Raw genomic sequence first — 14,841 nt, forward strand, 5'->3', positions numbered from 1 at the left:
GTATCGCTTTAAGCGTTTTCCTCTGGATTTGTCCATTTCAATTTTCTTTTGTTCTCGATCTTCATGACTATCTCATTGCTTTTGTCTGTAAATGTAGCTCCAAGACACCAATCCAAAGAAGATTGAAGAAAATCAAATACTTAGAAATTAATCTCCTCCAGAAGCATATTAGGCTAATTGGACCCTGATTTGATTCATTTTAATTTTCATGATTTTATATTATTTTCTACATCCATCAAGGCCTGATGGCAAAAGAAAAGCCCCATTAGCAAAGGGCATCTACCACTGGTCAACAAAATAGAAATACTAATAAGCCGTGCAACACTTAATTAGTATAGTTTGCTAATGAGGCCGACAAGCTCGTGGTCAGTTGCCCAGTAACAAGCGTGTAATTGTTGATCTAATTTTGTCATTGACATGGAGGCCATCTATCCAATTTAATTTACCCAGAGAGAAAGACAATATTGTGTGGTTTCTGAAAATAAGGGCAAGGATTTGCCTGCAAGCCATATATGAGCAAGCTGAACGAGTAGTACTGTAAATGCTGTTATTTTCGCGTGATTAATTTTTCGCGCTTAGCTACCCCAAAACATATTCGCATAAGAAGTCATGCTTATTTTTTCGCGAGTTCTAAAATTTGCACTTGCTGATCTTATCGCAAAATCCATGAAAATTACTGTACCACAAATATTTCTACTTTTACAGTAGCTAATGTATTGCATATCATCTGCACCAAATCTCACCACCCCAAAAAAGGGAAAGGACAGACAAACAGACAAACAGAAATCATATAGAATACCTTCATGTAATCTTAATTGCTTGATCAAAGTTAAACGAAAAAGGTGAAATCATTTTGACCAAGAACATTTTTTCCTGGCATATAATTTTTTTAAATCATGCAATATTTTATTCAACTTTGCATTAAAAAACATAGCATCTGATATCGACAAGTCCAATGCAATATTACAAACAATGTAACATGATTGAGGGGACAATGCAAATGGAAAATGTTCCTATATAAACTTTCAAGGCTGAACTTACATAAATCATAATATTTAAAAACAGGATGAAGATTAAAATTGACATTTCATATCAGTATTCAAGAGTGAATATAAAACAGAACAAACAATAATGATGCAATCCAAAGGAATGCTACCGAAGAAATAAGAAAAAAAAAGAAGACAAATTGTATTTAATTAAATATATTTATATTGAATATTTATTTTCAGTTGGTATTTTGTTTTAATTATATTGTATACAGAGTTATATTTACACCGCTTAACAGCTAATTAGGAAGGCATGAATAAATGTAATGAGGAGCTTAATGGTGTCGGGTATGCCGAAGCACTCAAGTTAACATTACAATGTAAACGTGATCAAGAGGAATAGATAAAGAGATTGATAACAAAATATATTCTATAGTTACAAAATTGAACAAAGCAATTTAGGCGTTATGTAATGATTTGAGCATATTTTCTACCTACCAGAATCTTGAAAGTTTATCATGAACATCGGAGAAGATAATTGATATCTCAAGAGATTTTGGAGGTACAGCGCAGGTCAGCACATCCGCAGATAATGGTTTCTTCCAGCTTTCATAGAGAATGTACAGCAGTGTCAACTAATGCCTTATTTTACTAAATTATTGCTCAGGTTTTATGAACTACCCGATGATTTGAGGAGCTCTTTATAAAGTAGGCACCGTCAGAATCATAATCTATCAAACATTTCCGTTTTTGTCCCATATTGTATGGGAGCCGAATGTGCCTTTGCCAAATAAAACCCGCGGCGGGTGCTGCCCTCTATGTATGGCCGAATACCGTAGTTGAGGCAGCGAGAATTCTGTTACTACAGCAGCACAATATCTTCTCAAGATGAAGAAACAGCAAATTAAATCATCTTTCTCTAAGAAAAGTCAGCTTTATTTGTCTAAATTTATTATTGAATATGTCTATAAAGCAGAGTTGTTTTGGAGGATCGGTGTGCTATGCATTATAGTTGTCACTACCTGTAATAAGATTACCCGGGAGTATCGCCTAATGCATGCATTATACCATTACACACCAGATGGGGCAGGATGAAAATCCCTTTCCTGCTAAGTCTTCCAATGCTTCATTAGTCTTGTGCAGGAGTTACGTGACAACAACCAGGCATTTTGTGCCTTTTTATTGGATGTGATTGATTGATTGGCGCATGTTCTAGCTAATTATCTTTCCACCACATTTCTCTGTATCCCCCTATCTCCATTTGCTTTGTCAATTCATCTCTATTTGTCTCCCCGACCCTCTCCCTCTCCCCCTCTCTCTCTCCCCCTCTCTCTCTCTCTCTCTCTCTCTCTCACCTCTCTCTATCTCTCTCTCTCTCTCTCTCTCTTTCTCATACTCTCTGTCTGTCTTTCTGTCTTTCTCCTTAATTTATTTCTCTTTGTGTCCCTGTTGAAGCCTCTCACTTTCCTCCTGTTTACATCTTTATCTCTTTCTCTTTCCCAGTATTTGTGACTCTCTCTCTCTCTTTTGTCTCTACTCATATTTTGTTCTCTACAGATATCTTGTTCCTATCTCTTTCTCTCTCCATCAACTTTTGTAATTCCCTCGCCCATGTTCCCATTTATCTCTCTCCCTTTCTCCTCTCTTTCTCCTCACCCTTTCTCCTCTCCTTTTCTCCTCTCCCTTTTTCCTCTCCCTTTTTCCTCTCCCTTTTTCTTTCTTTCTCCTCTCTCTTTCTTTCTCCTCTCTCTTTCTTTCTCCTCTCTCTTTCTTTCTCCTCTCTCTCCTCTATGTCTCTCTTCTCTGTCTCTCTTCTCTGTCTCTTTTATCTGTTTCTCCTCTCTGTTTCTCCTCTCTCCATCTCCTCTCTCCATCTCCTTCTTTTCATTTCTCTTCTTTCCCTTCCCTTCCATCCCCTCACTTGTCTCCCCTCCACCACCACCACCACCACCAGTAGTTTTAAGTGATTCTTAATTGAGCTGGTGGAATATAAATTGACAGGCGCATAGAAGCATCAAATATGCATGAGATTAGGCATATACAATGAAGGCTCATATATTGAAATTCAATATCAACGCTTGCCACAGTGTTTGCATGTGACATTAGCCTAATGATTTAATACCAGATACAAGGTGAAATTCGTCCATGTGTATAGAATGATCAAAAATTCATGACAGTTGGTTTTTAACTCTTTCTTTATGTGGACAAGCAATTATTAATGAAGTTTGATATGCCACATTTTAATTGTGACATTTTAGAATTAATTTTATATTGCTTGCCATTGAAATGATGATTATTGAAGTAGTAATAAAATACAGCTAAGATAGAGCTATGCTTGCACCTTTTTTGTGTATAAAAAAGTAGTGAAATTCTGATATTAATAAATGCACCTCTGTTAAATTCTTTGCTATTTGATGCCCATGGGATGGAAAGTCAATAGAGATAAGGTTGAAGATAAGTTTGGATATAGAATGAATACAGAATGCAATAGTAATTCTGGAATATTGTATTATTTTCCTTTCTATTCAGGTGAAGTTACAGAAATGACTATTCAATTGGAAGCACCAAGTATATGAATAGTTGAAGTAATTCAAACTATCTGTATCATCTCAACCCAAATAATGAACTTTGTAGTGTTGGTTATTGACTGTGATCTTATTATAGGCTGTACGACAGCAACCTAATCATATTTAATACTTGAGATGACACTTCCATGTAATCCATGCTTGATTTTTATGAGCTTCTCATTTTTTGGTCTATTTTTTCTTCTTTTGGATGAATGATTTCAATCACATCAAGTTGTAATTGCTTTGATAGCTTTTGACAGTGTGTGAAAATGATGTTGGTTTAAGAGGGCAGGATTTCCCGTTGGCAGTTGGATCGTACCACTTGACACGATTCGGGTGAACAAGGCGCCCCGTTTCTCCTTTCTGTAGCGGGAAGCCTACCCCGGAGCCTGTTTTGAATGGTATGAACCCGATCTAAATTGCTTGCACGGCGACCAACACACTTCCCCTCACCCACACCCACACACACACTCCATCTCATCCATCCAACGTTGGACTGAAGGCATGGTGCCTATTGATTATGCTTGTGTCCCTGGCACGTAATTATTAATGCAAGGAGTACAGGCAGGGCCACTCACAAGGACTGTGTGTGCTTACACACACTCGCACACACACACACACACACGCGTACATACACCCACACCCTCGCACAGAGTTTGTGTCATCCTTATTAATGGCATCGATCAGATCCAGGGCGAACCATTGGCAGGGGCATGGAAGATGAGAAGGAGAGAGAGAGAGCCCCACATTTGCCGTGCATTGATTGAGAGGGGCTGCCAAGTGTGGCACACCAAGCACTGTGCTTCCGCCAAACGTATATTTTCCGTTCGGAGCTTCGGTCAAAACAAGGAGTACAGATCACCCAAAATCCTGGCTTTTATTGCCTAGGATGGGTTGATGGTAGCCTTGGTTGATTAAGGAGATATACCTAAGAGGAAAATATATATGCCTCATCAGGAATATAAACATATGTACGAGAGTATACCGAGAATACATCTTATATTTCTGTTGAGTCGGGAGTACCTCCTGTGAGTCTAATGCTGGAGCAGCACTGATTGCCTTTTAATGAACCTCTTGGAGCGAAAGAAACACAGCAGAAGCATCATATAGGAACCTGAGGATGCAGCAAACATATCCTGATAGCTCGGAGAAAAATACAAGGCTTATTTCTACAGAGATATTGTCAGCAGGAACCTCTTTGTGCATTGGTATACCAGTCGCGCACAAAACAGATGCCGGATGTACAGCCAAGGCCGTATTGTGAGCTATTGATTTGAGTCGCATCGATTAGAGCTTGGTGAAAAACCCATTGGCAGTCGGAAGGCTCTCTTTCATCTCTCGGAATTGATGAATGTCTTTCCTACTACTGGTTTTAATCATGTGACCTTGCTTTCAGCAGTAGATGTAGACATTCTGATAATTTACCTCTATCGGCTCAATTTTTATGATTCTGTTCGCGGAAACGACCGTCTGCTTTCTGAAGGTTATAAAAACGGAGGAATTATAACCACTGGTTGATTTCAAAGGTTTAGGGATCAAATGGAACAATTTGATATCAAATTAATCTAATTTAAACCCATTTTTTAGATATATTTTGAACCACAATAAAATAACTGAAGCAATAACGGCCCTGGTGCAATCATACTAAGATATTTGTTAGCAATAAATTTGAACCGGTCTTCTTTTTGATGCTCCCATGTTGTTGCACCAGATTTTGAAGGGATCTCCATTAAAAGCCAGAAGGAACACTGGACAGGAATTGAAAAGTATCCCTACACTATGGCTAACAGTCCATATGACACAATTCAAAGATATCTCAAACAAAGAGTAGGACATCACAAAGTGTGCACCATCTCCACCGCTGCTGCAACGTAACGAGGGTCGGCGAAGACACTCATTTAAAGTATGGATGACATTTCAGACTATTTGGTGAAGGCCAAAACCTACATATCGACGGCCAAGGAGTCCGCGAAAGAACACATATGCAATGCCAAAGAATATTTCTATGCAAACCTTCAAACTGATTCAATGTAAGTTGCTTCAGCTAGTGGCCTGAAAGAGTTGTGAACCTTTTTTTTCATCTTTGGGAAATTTTCTATTGGCATGCTGGAAAACTCAAAATTATTTTTAAGTGCTCCCTCAAGATTCAGTCATTGTAGAGGCTGACTTCATGGGGGATGATCTAATTCTCTTTCCATATTTGCTCCTGTATTCATGTTTCATGTTTCATGCAGTATGTTGATATTGTATGTTTAAAGGCAGAAGGGAATTATCTCTGGTTAGAATTAATGAGTTAACGCCCATCTTGTTCTCAGGCGTTGCCTTGAAGCAAAGTAATCATCATCAGTTCAGAGCCAGAAGGAAGTTAACTGTGTGTTCAAGAACAAGGATTAATACCCTTCTGGCTCCAAACAGACATTATTATAGTCCTGAGAGTACATGTATGATTTGTAATATGGGGGGGGGGGGGTTTCACAAAACTTGTCATCAGTGAAAAATGACTGTTTTTGTTGTCAGCTACTGAAATCCTTGCTTCTGATTGGTTATCAGCAGATTTGTCACTGAATTTTGTAATTTGTCATTGAAAAAAGGCTTTGTGAAACGCCCCCGTGACTTCTTCCCTCTGCGCCCTTAATTGATACAATGTACCATTTACCTTTTCAATCCCTTGATCCCATTGAAGTTGATATTGTCTGCCGATATTGTCTGTCTAAAGGACATTGACTTTGTGGAAATACCGGTAATCCAAGTTAATGATGATCCGCCATCTGCTTCAAGCTTTATTTTGTTACAAGTTTCTGGTTTAGATTAGGGTTGCGTTTGGGATTTGTGTCATGTTTAGGGTTAGGGATATGGGTAGGTGTAGTGTTAGGTCTACGGCTGGGAATAGGAACTTAGTTGGAATAAGGGATTCACAGCAGAGCAATCGTCGCCTTCTGGCTCTCGACAAGGAATATATATTATTATCCTGTGTTAGAACTAAATACGGTATATGGTGTAAATTATTTTAGAAACAAAATTGATTTTAGAATTCATTAAAGATGTTTTATCATTGCAATGTGAGGACCTAAATGTCATTGGATTGCCAATGAGTAAACATTATAAACAAGATGCTATAGATATGCACCTATTTTTATCACATATTACTAGAACAATTTGTTTTCAATTTGCATGCACATCGATTCATTTTGATTAAAATGTTCCTTATATAAACATGGGTCTGCTCTTATAACAAAGAGCTGCGATTGAGCCAGATTTGGGCTCTAATAGCCCACAAACCCCTATTTCTTGAGTACAGAGTTGCGATGGATATCAAGGTGTGATCGATAAAATTCAATTGCACCTGTTTATAAGACAGTGTAATATTACTTCTTTCAATACATTATTTTAGGATTGCTTCGTATTCTTTCCACGGATACGGTTTGGAACCCACTAGCAAGACACACATCTGATGAAAATGATGCAGTTGCTCAAGGGTTTTGTTTTTGTGAATTGTAGCAGTACATACATGCTATTAAATGGGAATAGCATTCATGCATTTTTTTTCTCAATATGGATGCTTTTTAGCACATTATTCTATATGCTTGAACTAATAGTGCACGTTGCTAAACATGTGTTTGAAAAGGAAAAGAAGCCATGTCATTTTTTTGGAGATGTTTTTTCTATATTTGCAAACACATGTCCTTCATAAATACTTAACAGGATACAGGGGAGTTGTTCTATTTAGGAAGAAAAAGCTTTTTGTTTAAACATGCAATTTATCTAAAATGATGTTGAAACTAAGGGTTGAAGGTATAGGTGTGGGAAGCTATTTTGTTTCTTTAGAGATTCTGACATAAAATATCCAATTCATTATTTTTCATGGTTGTCTGAGCGAAATGATAGATCATTGAAATAGCAAAGGAGCAGGATATTATGCAAAGCATGACTAGTTCAGGAAAATGTTTTTGTAGACAAATCACTAACCTAAAGGGTTGAAGCCCTTTTAATGGCTAGAAAAGGCTATATGTACATGTTTATACATGTATGTTGATTTTTTATCATTTCTAAATTTGGAAATATGAAAAGCTATGAGATTCAAAGAAATGGTAACAGAGAGGCTTCCCAGGGCCAGAAAGGAAATTGTTTGATGTGTTTTCTCCCATCAGCGAAAACTAGGATATATAATTTACTTTGGTTGGGATTAATTGCTGAATTGTTTGAGAATGAGAGAGAGGAAGAAGAAGAAGAAGAAGAAGAAGAAGAAGAAGAAGAAGAAGAAGAAGAAGAAGAAAGAAGAAGAAGAAGAAGAAGAAGAAGAAGAAGAAGAAGAAGAAGAAGAAGAAGAAGAAGAAGAAGAAGAAGAAGAAGAAGAAGAAGAAGAAGAAGAAGAAGAAGAAGGAGGAGAAGGAGGAGAAGGAGAAGAAGAAGAAGAAGAAGAAGAAGAAGAAGAAGAAGAAGAAGAAAAAAGAGAGAGAGAGAGAGAGAGAGAGAAAGAGAGAGAGATATGGGAGGAGAAGGGGTAATATACATGGGTGTTTAGCGTTCTTGTGGGGGTAGATATCTGGGCCAACCTCATGCATTGGTAATGTCCCTACAGATATAAGGCCATAAAACAAATGCTATACAAGGAATATTTATTATTCACAATGAACCAAAGAATGATTTTATGCATTGGATTTAACCCTTGTATCTTTTTACAGTGAATTCTTTGATGCCATGGTCGTAATCCCCAAGCAATTAGCACTTGAAACTGAATATTTCTTCACTTAAGATGCAATTAGAGTTTCAGTTATCTTATGTAGGATGGATCTGCTCTACATATACCATGACAACCATGCAATTTTGATCAGATCCTTTCAAAAATGTCATTGCACATTTTCAAATCATATGTTATTTAAATTAATGGAATATTAATTGATGAATTTCTGATTTTGGATTACCTTTCTTCAAAGATGAATGATTGAATGGCAGTATCATATTTGTCAAAGTTAATTGCTTGTGAATGTATGAGAAATTCAGATTAATCACACATGCATGCACAAAATGTATCTGCGCAGAGTGAATACAAATACCCGCAAATACCACCATTGTTGCTCTTCTCTCTTTTCGTCTCGATCTGATTGACGTCCAATATCTGACAAATCCACTCGCTGGTACCTGAGCAGCACATCTATTCGTGAACAAACCTAGTCATTTCCTTTCTCATTTTGCCACAGAGTAGGAATTATATCACATACAGTACCCAGACAAATTTGCATTGCCAACTCCATTTAGAAGCTCAGCTCTTAATATGCAAAGAATGGGGTTCGTCATGAACGTGCGCTGGTGTAATGGGCTTTTTCCATCACGTGGCATACACTTGATATTTAGTGTTATCCCCTATGTACCCCCTGTTCATGTAGTCTACCGTTTTCATTTTACGGCTATATGAAACTTGTCTAGCTAAACCAGCGTTTTTCAACCGGGGTGCCGCATAAGAAATTAAGTTACGTACTTTAAAAGACTATTTTGGAACAATGTCAATTTCGTGAAAGGCAACATATTGGAAACCGCTTGAGTACGTTAATTGCAAAGATTTTGAAAGTGTATTTTTTCCTTGCTCGCATTATTTAGAAACGATAATTTAAAGGAGCAAAGTAGCTGAATACCCTCATATTTTGTCAACAAGAGATGCCTGAATATCTTCATATTCATGTATATTTGGCGATGGGGTGTCCGCATACATTATTTCATATCTTGTCTAGATAGAGTGTAGATTACAAATTAATTTTAGCATATTAAAGATATCTCTTTTTTCCTAGCTCTGGGAAAATTACGCCCATAGGTGTGTACACGGCACTTGACAAGTTGCAGAGTGATGCACTTGTAATATTCTGTGATGAATTTGGGATTGGGGTGACGCAGAAACCTTTTATTTCTAAAAAAAAAGGGTGCCGTGACTGAAAGGAGGTTGAAAAACGTTTAGCTATACGACTAGTAAATAAACTTCTCTTGTGTGAATGTTGCATATACTGAGACATTGAATAATGAACGCATGTTTGAGCATTAATGCTTCTAACGAAAACTCAATAAAGAATGAGGGCTTCAATCATACCTTATTCTTTTCTGAACGTTGTAACTTGATGCATAGGTTTGCCTTGGTGCTCACTGATGGTTGGCTGACTGTTGTGTCAACTGACCTCCTAGCTCAAAATTAGTTTCTCTATATGACCTTTCAGTATATGTTGTTATCCAATGGGCACACCCCTTTTGCTAGACGCTGATTCTTCATGCAATGTAAACCGGGCGGGTTTATTGTGTGTGCACTCTTCTGATTGGCAAGCCATCATGTAAAATTACCTCTTCAAAACAAGTTATATGGTGTCATCATCCAGTGGTAACGCCCCACTCACAATACAATGATTTGTATTCAACATTTATTTACACAAAACTAGATCGTATAAATCTTGTCCAGTGTGAAGAGGCTCTTAGCATTCATATCTCATGCCTGGGAATAGTCAAGGAGGATGTTGACTGCATAATTCATATAGGCCATATCAGAGAGAGACGTACGAGTGTCCATTATGAAGGATAGATCACTCAAACTCAAGTGTATGTAATGTAAGATGCATGGAAGGTGGTCATTATAGACAGTCGTATGACACATTCTTCTGCTACAATATATCCAGTCATTTCCTACACCGACTGAATTCCTAACTATAAACCTGGGCCTAACACTAATCCTAACACTAATCCTAATCCTAATCCTAATCCTCTATTACAACCTTAAACCTAACCATAACCCTTACCCTATACTTTGACGAAATAAAGCCTGGAGCAGTCGTCACTGGATCCTATGTTGGATCACCTTTTAGACAGGCCATGTCGTGAATCTGATCTGACATTTAGGCGAGTGACATTTGCTCCAGGCTACATTATTTAGTGGAAGATACTGGGTTTGGCTGTGATACATTTGGCTTAGCTTTAAAGTTTAGGATGAGCATTAGGTACGTTATCGGTCCAGGGTTTAATCCAGGAATTTGATGAGTGCTTGAAATCGATTGTGGAGCATTTGTCGCCAAAAATCTGGTAGAAAATCTTGCGGACAATTACATTTGAAAATTATCTGCTTTAAATTGAGCCAATAAGCCATGAGGGTATGTTCAACACAGAGTGTACATCCTTTCAGCCCTAAGAAAGTTAAATGTGGTCATAAAGTTGTAGACTTCTTTTTTGCCTTTCTCTTGGTGATAATTTTTTTCTTTCTTCTCTTTTGTAATAAAGTGGCTAGAGCTAGCCTAGAACAGGACATACACTGTACACTACTGGTACATTAAAGCATGTACATAGGTACTCCTTGATCAAATGCACTCTTCATGCAAGGTCTTCTTAGTTAAGCATAGCTATTAAAGGTAAAGACCAGTATTGGAAACGCCCCAATTTCAAAAAATGAAATGGAAGCTCTCATTACCAATCATGTGAAAGAATATGTTTTGACTAATACATGATGATAAAAATTTCCCGGGAAACCGCCTACTAATTCAGATATTTGGTAAATTTGTTTCTCTCATGGTCTGTGAGAGATATAGGGAAGTCCCATATACATCTTTCTGTGTATAGTGCTTGTAACTTTACGAAGAATGGGCCAAATTTCTTATCATTTTGATGATTCCAGAACCTTGCAGATGCTAGATGCTAGATGATCAACCTTTTCTGATCGATTCCACGTTTCTTTCACAATGCAATCGCATGGCCATAACTGGTCTTTACCTTTAAGCATAGCTATTAAAGTGGTTAGGTAAAAATATCATTGTTTGTATTTTTTCATGATATGTGTTCTCCTGTTTGTTTTCTGCCTCCATTTTGGCAATGTATCATTATTATTGGCCTTAATATTCTACAGATTTCTCCTATGGGGGATTTTTTTTCTTCACCATATTTAAAAAAATCTGTATATCATCTTGTTGTTCATCTAATTCTTTGGATTGTTTAAATGTCACATTCCCCTCCCCCCTCCCCCCTAACAACAAAAACAGAAGGTCAGCAGCACCCTTAAATAGGGACCTTGCCCCGTGCTATTTACCCTATCTACTCTCAGAGCTAGCCCACAGAAGATGCATAGAGCTAGGTTCATCATGAAGTATGCAAATCACATCCTATTTATGGCGTGTTTAGGGCTCGCTGAGCAGGAAATTAAAATGCCTGCTGGCCACTTCACCACCTGGTCTCCCCCGAACGCTATCTCGTATAAGACGGTGAGGACGGTGAGGATCGAGAGAAGGAAGGATCGGATTCACCGTCTTTTTGCCACCATACATTGTACATCTATATATGTTCCTCCATTCCCTTTTAGTCCTACATGGTTTTCAGTCTGCATTATGATTATCATTTTGCTTTGAAATTTTAAGAATTTACTGGTGAGAGGAGTGGTCACAATTGCCACTTTAGCCAACAAACATTGTACATGTACATGTATATGTTCCTCCATGCCCTTTTAGTCCTGGTTTTCAGTCTGCATTATGATTATCGTTTTGCTTTGGTCATACCTTGATTTTAAATTTTAAGAATTCACTGGTTAGAGGAATGGTCACAATTGCCACTTTAGCCACCATACATTGTGCATGTTCAGGAGGCCAGTATAGTTCATGTTTTGTTTAGATTTGTAGATTGTTTTGATGATTATCACTTTGCATAAATTCGACTTCAAATTCAAATTCCCCGCAAAAATGTTTAGTTTAAGGAGACATTGCACAAGTCTCTCCATTTCCTTTTAACTGATGCTTTTGTTGAGCATTCAAGACCCTCATGATGATTTCCATATTGCTTAGATCAGACATTGATTTCAAGTTTCAAAATATACTAGTAAACTGGGGAGGTATCAATTTTATGATATGGGTTGCCAATACATTATGTGTACATGTCCCTATATCCATTCTCTAATGCATTTTGAGAAGTCATTAAATTATAAGTATATCATTGTGAACCAAATTTGTCCAACCTTGATTCATATTTTATAATGTACAGGTGGTAGGATACATGTAGATCAGATTTGCAAACTTTTTGCTTTCTGGCCTGCATTCTGGCCTCTACCCCTTACTCTGTGGTGTGTGCAGTTCTAGCCCATAAAGTTACTTTAAATGCAATCTATGATAGATTGTAAAATATTAGAATGAAACCTCTCTCTCTCTCTCTTTCTCTTATTCTCTCATTCTCTTTTTTAATACCCTCTATCTCTTTTCGGATGTTCTATTTCTCCCTCTCTTCATCCAATTCTCTCCACACTCTCTTCCATTCTCTCTCTCTTCCCCTCTTTAAAATCTAGGCCTGCTCTATCCATCCATTTCCCCAGTTTTCCACATATCATTACCCCTGCTTGCATGCTACATCTATTGCAAATAAAGGCAACTCCATGGAGTATGGTAGTTCAAGTATGATTACAATCACATGCCCGTGTGATGTATTTGCTCACCGGCCCATGTTACCTTCATACACGGTTAAGCCTATCCATCAAAGACAAAAAAACTGTTTCTCTTTCTACCTCTACATCCCAGGGCTTTCTATCTGTCCAGTCTAATTCTGATGTAGTGTTTTGTCTTAAGGCATTGTTCATTCTATTAAACCTACATGTCTTTGGACATCAAGTTCCGGCTATATCGACTGCATATGAAGTTACAAATGTACATGCTAATCTAAGATGATATTCTCAAAGCTGTTTGTATAGTAATTTTTAGCGACTTTGTGAATAGATTCTTATTTCATACCTCGAAGATTTGAAAATTGTTTTGTACGATACACAATAGCAGTGAATAAATTTGTAAAGATGAACAAGTTTTTCAAAGCTTCAAATTCCAACGTAATAAATGACAAAGAACATTTGCTAAGGTCATAGGTCATATCGTCTGTGAGAAGCCAGAAGGGCGTTAAACTCTTATACATTAAAGCCTATCTGCACTAGTTTGGCCAGGAGGGTTTAGACCTCCCTGCATGGTCACTGACAGGTGGTTATCTCATCAAATCAGCTCTTAATTAACAGAAGAAAAAGGGGACCATGGGGGACAAATGGTAACCGATGAGGCTTTATAGAGGGCGCAAGTAACTATAAGTAGTGCAGTGGGGCTTTAACACAGAGTTTACACTCTTCTGGCTTTGTACAGACAATAAGCATCATAAAATTAAAGTCAACAAATTTCTATAAATTAAAGAAAGGCAGTTACTAATATACTGTTCAAATATAGAGTTTACACCTATCCAAGTTTTACCAGACAAAATGCAAAATGCACAACAATTGACTTTCCTTGCTTCTAGCTGTTTTGTGAAAATCAGGTGTTTTTGCATGTGATCAAGAAAGAAATTGCTTCCTCTGTGGTGTGACAATTTGGTGATATTCGAGAGATTGCACGTGTATAATCTAGCAAGATCTCTACCACCACGGTTGCGTACCCTTGAGAGCACTTATTTACATGCGCATTCTCCGGTCTGAATGTTCTAACGAGACCGATGCGCATCCACCGTGTAACGTTCTCAGTGAAGACATCCAATTTGCCAAGTTGTGTGACTAACGTGTGCATTCATGTCCATGAGATGTGCATCGTCTGAAAGCCATAGCCATTTTTGCGGTTGTGGTTTGCACTTCGGGGCGAATTTAGATTGGATTGTGGGCTGTGGTGGTGAAAATGAACATTGTATTTCCTTTCGCAGTTGTGATAATGATATTTCTGGGTACCGGTACATTTATTATGTTTTTTGTGAGGACATTTTATATTTTCCTTGGCATGTTGTATGCGTCTTTAGATAGGCAGCTTTGCAATTGATCATATCTAGCCAGGATTTGAAAGAAAAAAACGAAATTATCAAAATCCTACTGATGATTATGTGATTGAGTAACTAATCTAAATGTACTTGAATCAAAATCTACAATTTCATAGTTTGGAGAGATAATAGAAGATATGACATATTTTTTTCTTCAGATGTTCAATCAAGAATGATAAATCTGTAGATATTGCCTTTATATCTAATATATGACAGAATTTTACAAGATTCTACAGGGAACATTGCCTTTCAGGATTCAGATCACAATATATGTTCAGATTCAGAAAGGCATTACCTTACATACTTTACAAAGCATTAAAGCCCTTCTGGCTCCAAACAAATGATATATTGGTATCACATATCACTACAGATAGCTACTGTATCTGTGATTCCAGGAAAACAAAGATGGTGCTGAAAAATATACATGACTTTTTTAGCATTGCCACACATCACACAGGCTTTACCGCTCCCTTGTGAATCACCAATTCGTGACTAATTTATTGCGTCGCAAGAAGAAG

At 37.5% G+C, this 14,841-nt stretch overlaps 1 protein-coding gene across 1 annotated transcript in view; it reads left to right on the forward strand.

Moving 5' to 3' along the window:
* The window catches only part of LOC100890165 (neural proliferation differentiation and control protein 1), a gene marked incomplete at its 5' end in the record, with an annotated part of 38,848 nt that overhangs the window by 14,736 nt on the left and 9,271 nt on the right, over positions 1-14,841 (forward strand). The gene's annotated exons all lie outside the window — the stretch shown is intronic.

This window comes from Strongylocentrotus purpuratus, unplaced genomic scaffold, assembly GCF_000002235.5.
Source record: "Strongylocentrotus purpuratus isolate Spur 01 unplaced genomic scaffold, Spur_5.0 spur5_scaffold_4, whole genome shotgun sequence".
NCBI classification, from domain to species: Eukaryota; Metazoa; Echinodermata; class Echinoidea; order Camarodonta; family Strongylocentrotidae; genus Strongylocentrotus; species Strongylocentrotus purpuratus.